The sequence below is a fragment of the Loxodonta africana genome, chromosome 4, assembly GCF_030014295.1.
Source record: "Loxodonta africana isolate mLoxAfr1 chromosome 4, mLoxAfr1.hap2, whole genome shotgun sequence".
Taxonomy (NCBI): domain Eukaryota; kingdom Metazoa; phylum Chordata; class Mammalia; order Proboscidea; family Elephantidae; genus Loxodonta; species Loxodonta africana.
Genome location: NC_087345.1, coordinates 172,723,700 through 172,737,149, shown reverse-complemented (window position 1 = coordinate 172,737,149; position 13,450 = coordinate 172,723,700). Strand labels below are relative to the sequence as shown.

General features: G+C 40.9%; 1 protein-coding gene across 25 annotated transcripts in view; it reads right to left on the bottom strand.

The window, feature by feature from the left end:
• Window positions 1-13,450, bottom strand: part of SVIL (supervillin) — a 278,042-nt gene that overhangs the window by 142,621 nt on the left and 121,971 nt on the right. Inside the window, exon 1 of one of the 25 annotated variants that reach the window (XM_064284989.1) lies at window positions 2,514-3,704. The exons of the other annotated variants lie outside the window; for them this stretch is intronic. The gene's annotated coding sequence lies outside the window, so the exon portion shown is untranslated. Of the gene's footprint in view, window positions 1-2,513; window positions 3,705-13,450 lie in introns of those variants that run through there. 25 annotated transcript variants of the gene reach the window in all.

The window sequence follows — 13,450 nt, the reverse complement described above, 5'->3', positions numbered from 1 at the left end:
TTCTGGGTCCCAGGACTCTGCACTATCCATTCATTGCACCATCTTACTGCCTGGTACTTCCTACTACACATATAACCTCACCATTAGAAAGACTTTACAATGTGAAAAACATCCTAAGAGTCTGCAAAACATCTTGGATTAAAAGGAAACCATTAAACAATTCCTGATAAAGTCCATACTTGGTAGAGTAAGTCCTGATATGGACTCCACAATACAAGGAACACAGTAAATAAAGCCCGAGGAAAAAGGGATATACATTCTGTCCTTTGGGAGGTCACCTCCTCCTACAAAACTGTTTTTTTCTAGCCATACCATAAAATAAGTCTGCCAAGGAGAGTGCATATTCCTGTCATCACAGTGCACTATAATTAATTGAACAGTACTAGGCCATGTCTCCAGGGTTCAGGCTCTCCTGCTCCTTACAGGATACAGGCTCTGCCTGCCTGTCCCCAGACACCAGCCTCAGCGGCCTGCCTAATAAGGCAACGTGCAAGTTGACTGGCTGGCTCATAGGTCACCCACTGTTTACTGTGCAAACTCAGAGCTTGCAGGCAAACCAAGAGCCTACCTTTTGGCAGACAAAGGTTTACCCTTTGCCAAAAACTCTTAAAAGGCTGTACTGTTGGTCCATTTACATAATAATAGAAACTTTTCAGCAGGACCTGCCAGACGCTGCCACAGGGTCCCACTTTCTGGGTTAAAGAAAGCTGAACTTCAGCTGGGGTCTGTAATGTATTTGGTTGTTAAACTAACTTACTTTCCCCTTTGCCTTCCCCAGCCCCTTCCTTGGCTTGCCAGTGAATTCACATAAAGACAATCACCCGTGGAGCTTATTTAGCATGCTCCATGGCTTTTTGAGGCTCCCTGACTTCAAAACAGCAACCAGCTCTCTCCAAATAGATCACGTCCTGGATGCTTAATACAGAGGCACAGGCTCAGGTACAGAGAACAATTCCCCAGCATTCTAGAAAATACGTGCCAGCGAAAAAGAAAATTCTCTGTTCCCAAACAAGGAGGCTGAACTGTTGGCTAATCCAGGCTCGAATACAAACATTCATTATTTTAATTCTATTAAGGTCTGGGTTCAGAGACTCCTCCCTCACCCTGGGCCCTTGAGCTTCAATACATACAGAGTCACACAACAGATCTCTGGTGATTAATTGCCACTCATTCATCATTGCACAGATTTCCTTTAGCTTTTAGCCAGTGGTGCCTTTGTCACTCAGAAGGCATTCCACCACACCGGTCCATGAGAATTTGATATGTCCCCGAAGAGTTTTGAACACTACCGGCATTTCATGTTTCGACTGTGGGCTGGCCATGTTGGACTGCAGCAAATTTAGGAAGGGCCAGGGAGTATGAAATAGCAATATCTTTAATGACAGTACTCACCCAACGACATGTTCGTCATCCATGAAGTCAAATAGATAGCCTGAATATGCAATTACGGCAATAACAATCTGCCGCCGTTGTCATTTAACTCTTCCCTTTGGCCTAGTGTACGGTGTTAACTTTTTTCCAGATAGTTCCTTTACAATAATTTCTTAGCTACCCAACAGTTAACGTATAGCACCCATTCTTTGTTTCTCTGGGGAACGGAGTATGGAGCGTTTGAAACAAGAGTTATGAGAAATGGATGGCTGTAAATGCTGCTATGTGGGGGATGTAACTGAGATCAGTTTTTAGTTTTCGCTGATCCAGGGTTTACCTGTTCAGTCTCTAGGAGATTCTTTATCAGAGGTTATCTGAAATTGCTCTTTAGGAATTCATAAAGGAAAAGAGCAAGAGATGTGAGAGACTTAACACCAAAAGCTTAGCCTCTAGTTCTGTGTAAAGCAGCCTGGAAAAGCAAAGTTAAAAAAAAAAAAAAAAAAACCCGTACCATCCTAATATGTCTTTGTCCTTACAATCTCAGCTCTAAAGGAATCCACTTGCACTCCCATCTGTCACCTCTAAGTCAGGCAAAGGGGCAGTGGTGGTTCAGTGGTGGAATTTTTGCCTTCCATGATGGAGACCTGGATTCGATTCCTGACCAATCTACTTCATGTACAGCCATCACCTGCCTTGCATTTTGCTATGATACTGAACAGGTTTCAGTGGAGCTTTCCAGGCTAAGATTGACTAGGAAGAAAGGCCTGGCAATCTGCTTCTGTGCATTGGGTTGCTGTCAGTTGGGAGCTGACTCAACAGCTAACCACAAGTTCCACAAAGCGGAGGAGGAACTAAAGGTGGCCGACAGGTGTGGCTAGAAGCTGGAGGGCCACTGTCATCCCTCAGAAAGCAGGGAGGATTCGTTTGTCCACAACAGCATGCAACCACTGAACTGTTGCCCTTTGTGTTTATTTTAATCCCAAGCTGCTCACTTTTCCATTACTTAAGGCCCAATTATCCAGCACTGAAGTGTTATGTCCCCTCTTTCTCCTTCAGCTGCCAGCTTCTCTGGCTGTTTGATTCCTAATTAGCACTTTCACCAGAGACGAGGCCAGGAAAAGGAGAGCAAACAATCTACCTACCAGCTATCAACTCCTGCCAGCAGCTCTGTCAAACCAAGACTCGAAGAGTAGGAAGCTACTGCTTAAGGGTAGGTGTTGTACCTTCTGGCTCTTCCTTGCTGTTCCTATATGGCCATCCCTCAGGACCTTAGGAACTGCAAACTGAAGAAAGTAACCACAGGATAAACTAAATTCTCAAATAATCACAAATGTCTACTGAACTAACCTTACATTTCATTCTAATTAAATTTAATGTTGTGAAAGAAAATTCCTTACTCCCAGTCCCTGTGACTCTCTCTCTTTAACAATAAAAGATATTACTGGACTTGCCCTTCTACCTTCCACTGGCTTTTCTTCCCTCTCAGGCTAGGTCACCCAACAGGTTTCCAGCACAAAAGAACTATTCATAGACTTGATGGTATTAAACCAGCAACTGATTCTTAGTTTTGAAGGTATATCAATTTAGTCAACTTCCATTTACCAGAGCTAAAACCATTGCATTTTCCCCTCGAGATTAACATTGCACCAACTACATAGACAGTATGTCGAGGTCCTTCCCCACCCTGAAGATGGAACACTGTTCCTCCTAATATAAGCACGGCATCTCTTGGCTGTGGCATCATGTGTGCTATTCCACTGGGTGGCAGAAAGTGATTTTAAAATGATTACAGACTAAACCCTCACTGTTTATATACTTTATTTTTAAGCACATTATCAGGCTATTTTTAAGGGTGTATTTTTAACTGGGACACATGTTTACCCTATGTTAAGCTTAAAATATGCTAATGTAGTTTGAAGCCTCCTCTGTAGTACTGATTTAACTCAGTCACAGTTACCCAAATCTAAGGGTACCGGCTCTTGTACTAATCCTTTTAAAAAGAATTCTTTGAAAACTGGATTCCCTAACTGCACTATGTAGTCCCCTAGTGGCAGAAAAGAATCAATGCACTTCCCAAAGTCAATTTCATAATCACTACTCTTTTTTTTTTACTCTTATAGGGTCGCTATGAGTCGGAATCGACTCAACAGCAGTGGGTTTGGTTTTTTTTACTCTTATAGGGGAAACCCTCGTGGTGCAGTAGTTAAGAGCTACAGCTGATAACCAAAAGGTCAGCAGTTTGAATCCACCAGGCGTTCCTTGGAAACCCTATGCGGCAGTTCTACTCTGTCCTATAGGTTGCTATGAGTCAGAATTGACTCAACAGCAACAGGTTTGTTGGGTTTTTTTTTTTTTTTTTGACTCTTACAGGGTCACTATGAGTCAGAATCAACTTGACGGCAACGGGTCTGGTTTCTTTTTTTGGTACTCTTAATAGGACCTGCAGTTAAGTGATTACGGCTGCTAACCAAAAGGGTGGCAGCTCAAATCAAAAAGCCACTCCTTGGAAACCCTATGGGGCAGCAGTTCTACACTGTCCTATAGGGTCAATATGAGTAAGAATCAACTCAACAGCAACAGCAATGGGGTTTGTTTGTTTGGACTCAATAGGAGTTCCTGGGTGGCTCAAACAGCTAAACATATATATGTATGTATAAAAATATATATATATACACACACATATATATAACCAAACCCACTGCTATCAAGTCAATTCTGACTCATAGCAACCCTACAGGACAGAGTAGAACTGCTCCATAGGGCTTCCAAGGAGCACCTGGTGGATTCAAACTGCTGACCTTTTGGCTAACAACTGTAGCACTTAACCACTACGCCACCAGGGTTTCCATATACATATATGTATATGTGTATGTATATATATATGCGTGTGTATATATATAAACACACATCTATACATGTATACACACATATATGTATATACTTGTAAAAACCCATTGCAGTCAAGTCAATTCTGACCCATTTCATAGTAACCCTACAGGACACTATAGAACTGCTCCACAGGGTTTCCAAGGAGTGCCTGATGGATTTGAACTGCTGACCTTTTGGTTAGTAGTCGTAGCTATGTTGTTGAAAAAAGGTATTTGCAATGAATAAGTTGGTCTTGCAAAATTCAATCATGGGATCTCTGAGTCGTTTCTATCACCAAGGTCATTTTTCAAGTACTGATCCTTCTTTGTTTCTAACTTTTGCATTTCAATCACGGGTTAGAAAACCCTGTGGAGTTGTCAGTCCTATGCTGTCACATGGGGTCACTATGAATCAAAATCACCTCGATGGCACCCAACAACTAATCTTAAAAGAAAGCCTGAAGCCAGGACATTTTAGTTTAAGGCACCTTTAATATCTCTGGGATATAAGAGCTTAAATGTTAGCAAATTATTTCATTCATTTATTCCACAATTATTTACTGACCACCCCACAGGCCAAGCCCTGCTTTGGTGTTGGGAATACAGTGGTGACTGAAACAAACTCCCTGCCTGCATGGAGCTGACACCCTGTAATAAACAAATATTATTATGATACCATGTCTCATTCACCCAGTGGCCTTTTATTTTAAAGTCTGTGAAAAGATTCTGTAAGATATCTAGTTCTCTGGAAATGCAAGCTATTCTTGTATTGCTGGTTTATGTCTCTGCTCCCAGAGGGCAGCGACTCAGGATCCTCCCCGCTGTACACTGTTCATCCTCCACTCCCTCCAGGCCAGGCCCAACGTTTTGCCCACAATAAGGACCAGCTGAAAAAATGACTGCGGGCGTTAACTACTGGTGGAATCCACACTAAGGAGGCTTTATGTGACGTATGCTTATAACACAGTGATCCCAAATCACATGTATGAAGCATGTGATATACGACTTGAACATTTAAGCTAAGCTGTAAACAACCTAAGGCTGACAATTTCTCTCATAAACAATTTCTAATGTCACGTTTAGCTACCTTGTGGTAGACAACTGCTTCTATGAGCTATGGTGTGACAGAGTGGTACTCCAGAAATCAAATGATGTCCTGCATTGGGCAAATCTGTTACCAAAGTTCTTTAAAGCTTTAAAAAGCAACGATGTCACTGTGATAACTAAGTTGCAGCAGACCAAAGCCATAATCTTTTCCATCGCCTCGTATACATGCAAAAGTTGGATAGTGAAAATGGAAGGCAGAAGAACTGCTACTTTTGAATTGTGGTGTTGGTGAAGAATATTGAATATACCACGGACTGAGAGAACGAGCAAATCAGTCTTAAAATACAGTCAGAACGTTCCTTAGAAGCAAGGATGGTGAGACGCTGACTTGCGCAACTTTGGACACACATTAGAAAAGACCAATCACTAGAAAAGGACATCATGTTTGGTAAAGTGGAATGCCAGAACAACGAGGGAAACTCTCAGGGAGATGGACTGAAGAGGCAACGTTTCGTTCTGTTATACAAAAGGGTGCCTTGAGATGGAGCCAACTCAATGGCGACTAACAATAACTGCCTATAAAGACCTTCCACATCTCATTTAACCTTCACTACATAAAAAAGGACATTATAAATAAAGTGTTTTTACAATTTACGAAGTAGTTTAGTCAACGTGACTTCAAGTGCTCCTGCTAGCACAAAGGTAAATTTTACTGTCCCATTTCACAGATGGGGAAACTGACTTCCAGAAAGGTTAAAACACAGGGCTAATGACAATAGAGGAAATCACAAACATTTGACAGGAGTTTCTGTACATGTGGTATGGGATTGAGGAGGGATTGTTGGATCCCTGAAAGTTGTACAAAGCCCCTGGATTGCTGTTTATGCCTATATAAACTGAGATGACCAACCTAAACAACAAATTCAAATTCATAATCATGGTTCTTTCTAGGTTTTCAGAGCTCCTCTCTCTCTTTTCTGCCTCCAGCCTCAGTTGAGAAGCAGGAGGGAAAGAATTATCCCATATGTTCTAGAACTCAGCAACAGCTCTGAGGTGAGTGGGGAATAAGACCTGGCAACACGTGCCAGGGACTCAGGGGATGAGCGCCTCCATTTTTTTCTGATGAATAATGTGAAAAGCCTGTGAGGTTTTATTCAAAACTTCTGTCTTCAAGTGATAGTGGCTGTGTAGATGTCGGACTCTGGCTGAGGAAAGGGTGAAGTGAGAAAGAAAATCAGATTGAAACAAGATTCTCACTGCATTCTTCTGGTGACAGGTTTGGAACATGAGCTAATGCACACACTAGCCCAGCCAAAGTTTAACAAAAACAATGCTATCTACAGCTGCCTCGAGGCATCTTCCTAAGCACAAAACAGCCTCTTCCCACTCCTTCCCAGCAGCAGCTGGGATTTTTTTTTTATTGATGTGAGGGTGAGGATGATTCTTGCAAGCCAATATGTCATTTTGTTTATCTTTAGAAATATGTGGCCATGCTGATTTGGCAAAAAAAAAAGTTTTCTATAGCTGGAATATTTCCTCTCTGCAGTAACCAGTTTACGCAAGTAAGGGATGAAGTGCAGACCATAGGTGGGCCTTCAACGGACTCTGAGGCTCCTCGCCTGACACCAGGGATACCACTTCACTCCTCAGCTTGACCTTGCCCTTCAGACAACACAGAGAATGTTGTTGTTGTTGTTAGGTGCCTTCTAGCAGTTCTGTCTCATAGAGACCGTATGCACAACAGAACAAAACACTGCCCGGTCCTGCGCCATCCTCACAATCATTGCTATGTTTGAGCCCATTGTTGCAGCCACTGTGTCAATCCATCACTGTGTCAATCCATCACTGTGTCAATCCATCTCGTTGAGGGTTTTCCTGTTTTTTTTTTTTTCACTGACCCTCTGCTTTACCAAGCATGATGTCCTTCCCCAGGGACCGGTCCCTCCTGATAATATGACCAAAGTACGTAAGACAAGTCTCGCCATCCTTGCATCTAAGGAGCATTCTGGCTGTACTTCTTCCAAGACAGATTTGTTCATTCTTCTGGCAGTCCATGGAATATTCAATATTCTTTGCCAACAGCATAATTCAAATGCATCAATTCTTCTTTGGTCTTCCTTATTCATTGTCCAGCTTTTGACTGCATATGAGGTGATTGAAACTTTTCAATTTTCAAACACACAGGATAGCAGCTGGTTTTGGTTTTCTTTTCCCCTCTTGCCTGGAAAATTTAGAACAAGTTTGAATCACGAGAATTTTTTTCTTTATTTTCTCTCCTTTATTATTATTTTGTTTGGCTCACTTCTTTTTTTTTTTTTTGTTCAGTCTTTGTTTTAAACTTTTTTGCAGTCCCCCAGGGGGAAGCAAAATAACAAAATCAAATCCAAGAGGACCAGACATACAAGATTTGGGATTCTTGTGAGATGCAATAAACAATGGTTCACAGGATGTGTGTTATTCACAGGAAATGTGAAAGACGTCCATCATGTAGATATTAAGTATGGTATTCTTTTATTCTTAATTCAATCCTTCTTCTGTTTGGTTTGCTAGTCTGAACCAAAATCTAAGAAGTGGAGGTGAGTTGTTAGCGGCCACCAATTGGGCCCCTGACTCATGACAACCCATGTATGACAACATGAAACACAGCCCTGTGCTACCCCCATGCTTGGTTGCAGATCAGACCTTTATGATCCACAGAGTTTTCACTGGCTGATTTTCTTCCTAGTCCATCTTAGTCTGGAAGCTCTGCTGAAACCTGTTCAGCATCTTAACAACACACAAGCCTTCAGTGACAGATGGGTGGTGGCTGAGCATGAGGTACACTGGCCAGGAATCAAACCAGGTCTCCTACATAGAGCGTGAGAAGTCTACCGCCAAACCACCAATGCCTGAGAAATGGAGGTAGGGATAGAGTAATCACTTTTATGCAGCCCATGAATGAACTGATAAAATATACTTTGTTGTTGTTAGCTGCCATCGAGTTGATGCTGACTCATGGAGAACTCACGGGCTACAGAGTAGAACTGCTCCATAGGGTTTTCTTGGCTGTAATCTTAATGGAAGCAGATTGCCAAGTCTTTTCTTCCATGGTATCGCTGGGTGGGTTTGAATCACCAACCATTAGGCTAGCAGTCAAGTACAAACCATTTGCACCAAATCGCATCCAATCCAAAGCACCGAGTAGTAGAGCACTTCTCTTTTGCCACATGTAGTATATACGATATATATAAAACACACTATACATGGCAAGGAAACCCTGGTGGCGTAGTGGTTAAGTGCTATGGCTGCTAACCAAAGGGTTGCAGTTCAAATCCACCAGGTGCTCCTTGGAAACTCTATGGGGCAGTTCTACTCTGTTCTATAGGGTCGCTATGAGTCGGAATCGACTCGATGGCACTGGGTGGGGTTTATACATGGCAAAAGAGAGGCACTCCACTATTTCGTGCTTTGGGTTGGATAATATTCTTACCAGGATCACTGAAAATTTTTAACTCTGAATTTCAGTCTTTAGTTATGTATGACAGACTAGAAGCGAGAAAGGGGTAGTCAAATTTATTTGGGACCTCTTGGTAGAATCAAATTTAGGGCTGGAAGAAGCTTTAGAAATCTTCTGGCTTAGTAGTTGGTTCTCAATTGTGGCTGACGTTGACTCTCCTGAGGAGCTTTAAGAAATCTCCATGCCCTGGTCAGACCTCAAACCAACTGCATCAGCATCTCTGGGGTGGGACCAAGGCATGCGAATTTTGTGGAAGCTCCCCCCAGATTCCACTGTATGCAGCCCTGGGTGGGAACCACTGCTCTTTGAACCTCCTAATTTGATGGTGGAACACACAGGTGGGCTTAGGTGGTGTCAGAAGCCAAGTTGAGACTCTAAGAACTCATAGTTTCCTTTTTTAAACACCGCCATCACTTATGTAGGGAAGTCTGCCTCATGGCGGTGAATTTAAATAAGTATCATTAGGGAATACGCAATTTCAATTTTATGAGTCCTAAAACATAAAATGTTTGAGAGCAAAGAACCCCACTCGAAGATTACAGAGTGGAATTATAAAACCACAATAAAATTCCCAGTGAACCAGGGGAGGGAAAAGATGAAGCAATGAAAGACCATACCCCCATTGCCATCGAGTGGATTCTGACTCATAGTTACCCTACAGGACAGCGTAGAACTGCCCCATAGAGTATACAAGGAGCACCTGGTGGATTCGAGCTGCCAACTTTTTGGTTATCAGCCGTAGCTCTTAACCACTACGTCACCATCATAATGAAAATCCCACCATTACATTGACATAACCCTATCCTGGGGGGTCCATGCCATCAGACCACTTTTGTTAGAAGAGATCTAATCTTCTTAAATACTTTGTGAGGTAGGTGATATTAATATTTCAATATAATAGATATTGGATATTAATCAATATCGTAATGAAGTTCAGTTCAGTGTATGTCTAACCACAGATGGTAAGCACCTAACTCCTAGAAATCAGATATAATGCAAACACAAGACACAGACACTCCCCTGAGGTCTGGGGTAATTCTTTCTTTAAAAACATTTCTCCTGGCTCCACTTCCCCCTGTCCTTAATATACATTACTCATGTGCTAACTTGGAAGGTTTATATTTTGTTGTGGTTTTCATTCTCTGTGTCTCAGAAACATGTTACTACAATTGTACAAGTTTGTCATCCAAGGAAAACAGCTAACAGTACCAGCAAAAATAAGTTCCTAGGGCAAAGGCATTTAAAAAAAAAAAAAAAAACCCAGAGTTTCATTTGTTCACTTTGTTTTCCAAAATGCTACGTGTGCCATGTTTTAATTTAAAACCAATGCACACATCAGATTTGCCAAACCCAAAGCTGGAGCTAAAAGGAATTATAAAGATGAGCATGTGTTATCCTTTGTCAAAGGATGCTTCTAAACCATAATCGGTGAGCTGCAGTCTACATATTTCTCTAAAAGTGGAAATGTGTTCGGGCTGAGTGACACACATTCTTTCACCCTAACACCTAGCCATTTCTAGGCCATTTTAGGAAGGAGTTTAACTTGAGATACGATCTGAGATTATATCACAAAGTTTTTCCACGCAGTCTGATGTAGGCCAAGTGACAGATGACATGTCACAGATGATACTTAATGCTAAGAGGAGCATTACAACCTGCAGGTTAAGAACCTGGGCTCTTCAGACAGACATGAGTTCAAACCCCAGCTCTGGTACTTCCTAGCCGTGTGACTTCCAGGCTCATTATCTGCTCTAATGATGAAGACCATAAGGTTGTTGTAAGGATCAGGGACATTCACAGATATAACAGAGCACATGGCCCAAGATATTACCAGGTAGGCCATCTACTGCTTTCCACCATGTTTGCCTCTTTCCTTTCCTTCTCTACCCACTTCTACTCCTCACCATGGTAGTCTTTCCCAGGCACACGAATACAGAGATTATTTTCTAATTTGTCATCTGTACATTTAATGCACACTTGGATAATTATCCAGATTGATGAGTCCTTTACTCTTCCAATTGTTTCTCTTTTTATCAACTCATTGACTGTTGGGAATCACCATAATTCAATTTAGCCAAGTTCTGTGATGGGGTAGTATATATTTTTTTTTTTCCTTTAACAGCAAAGGTTCATTTTATTGGCTCCTGCTGCTTGACAAGAAACAAAACTCTCGTAAATGATTAAAAAATGTGTACGTGGAGTGACATTGAGGAGAACTGTATACACACATATACACAATATTAATACTAGTTAATATTTAGGTGGCGCTTACTATGTGAAAGACACAATTCTAAGCACAGTCCATACAGTAACTCTTCACAACATTTAAACTTCATAACCACATTGTGAAGTAGAAGCTATTTTGGTCCTTGTTTTGCAGGTGAGGAAACTAAGGCATACATAAGTTAAGTCACTTTTCCAAAGTTTTGAGGTTTTTCATTGGCTGAGCCAGAATTTAAAGATTGGGTAGTGTTCTTCCAAAACATCAGGGACTGGATTATTGGGTTATACTGCACTCTTTTTTATTTTAATGATTTATGGAACTATTAGCAATTCTAAACACCTACAAAGGAAACGTTGTCCATGTCAACATAGTTTTGATTATTTTTCAATAAAATAAAAACTAGAATACTTCTTAATATTTCACTAAATGCTCCTGAACATAGTACAGAGTTCCTTCGTGGTGTAACAGTTAATGTGCTCAGCTGCTGATCAAAGATTGGAGGTTTGAGGCCACCCAGAGGCACCTCGGAAAAAAGCCTTGGTGATCAACTTCCAAAAAATCAACCACTGAAACTCTTTGGAACACGGTTCCACTCTGACACATGTGGGGTCGCCATTAGTTGGTATCAACTCAATGACAACTGGTTACTTGGTTGGTTGGTTCTTCTTAATAAAGAAACAGCTCAGAGGGGGAGAATATGAAAGTTAGTAAAATTTTTTCCCTGAAACACTAAAAATCGGAATCACTGTGTTTAAAAGAAGGAGTTCTGACGGGCACGGTGTGAAGTCAATAAAATAGGTGCTAATATGCAGCTATTTTTTTTTTTAATATGCAGCTTTTAAAAAAATCATGGAAAACCATTCAGCAAGCGTATGCTTGAAGTCAGGTATCAAACACAGCAAAATAGCTCTGCCTCCAGGCTACACAGCTCTCCCAAGAATGATGACATATTTTATGGGCAGACAGTCCATCTAATTTCTTTACCTGTAGTTTTAAAACATACTTGGTATCCATATTAATACAGCAGCTGCCTGGATCACGAGGAAGGTGATGAAATGATACAGGAATGAGCAAAGTGAGCCTTCCTTCTCAAAACAGTCATAGTATCTTACTTTATCGAAATTCCCAACCCAGGCTGGTCAGAACAATATATGGACAAAACATATATTGAAAAGAAAATTTAATGGGCACCTAAGTTTAAGGCATATGATTTCAAATGACCTAATTGTTATTTCTGGATTTTTACTCAATTCATGTAAAATTAGACTGCTAATAGCTGTAATACATAAAGCCAGCACTCGATCTGCAAAGATGATTACATGTATGGTACCTATAGCCGAGTCTTTTAAAATCCACTTTATGTAATTTCTTGGATAGGTAATATATTCTTCACAGGATTAAAACAATCTATAGAATGAGAAGGCTCACAGTGAAATTTCTCTATTCCAGTGCTCTCCCTCAGTTCCTAGTTGCTAGTTATTAGTTTCTTGTTTGTCCTTTCAGAGTTCCTTTATACAAGCAAATGCAAATAAATATTCTTATTTTCCCTTTCATATACAAATAATTATTGTTGCCGTTAGCTGCAGTTGAGCGGGCTCCAACTCGTGGTGACCTTATGTTTAACAGAATGAATCAATGCCTGAACTTCTGCCATCTCCTGATCTATGATATGTTTGAGTCCATTGTTGTGCCTATCACGTCAATCCATCTCCTTGAGGGTTTCTCTCGTTTTCACTGACACTCTACTTTAACAACCATGTTGTCCTTTCCTGGCAATTGGTCTTTCCTGATTATATGTCCAAAGCAAGACAAAGTCTCCCTATCCTTGCTTCTGAGGATCATTCTGGGTGTATTTCTTCTAAGGCTAATTTGTCCGTTCTTCTGGCAGTCCACGGTACATTCAATATTCTTCGCCAACACCACAACTCAAATGTGTCGATTCTTCTTCTGCCTTCCTGTTTTTCATTGTCCAGCTTTTGCATGCATATGATGTGACTGAAGACTATGGTTTGGGTCAGGTGCACCTTTATTATCAAAGTGTTATCTGCTTTTTAGAACTTTTAAAAAGTCTTTTGCAGCAGATTTGCCCAAAGCAATACATTGTTTGATTTCTGGACTGCTGCTTCCATAGACATTGATTGTTGATCCAAGAAGAATAAAATTATACACAAATAGTAGTGTGTAATGTACTCTTAGCAATGTACTTTGGAGATCTTTCCACAGAGCACACAGACAGCATCCTCATTTTCTTACAGCTGCCTAGTGCTCCATTGTACGGAGGTTTCATGATTTATTTAATCAGTCCCCTATTGATGGGTATTAGGGTTTCTAATCTTTTCCTATTTCAAACAAAGCTGCAGTGTATAACCTTGAATGTAAGTATATCTGAAGGGATGTAGGTAAAAGAATATACGCTTGTGTCATTTTGATAGAAACTGCCAAACT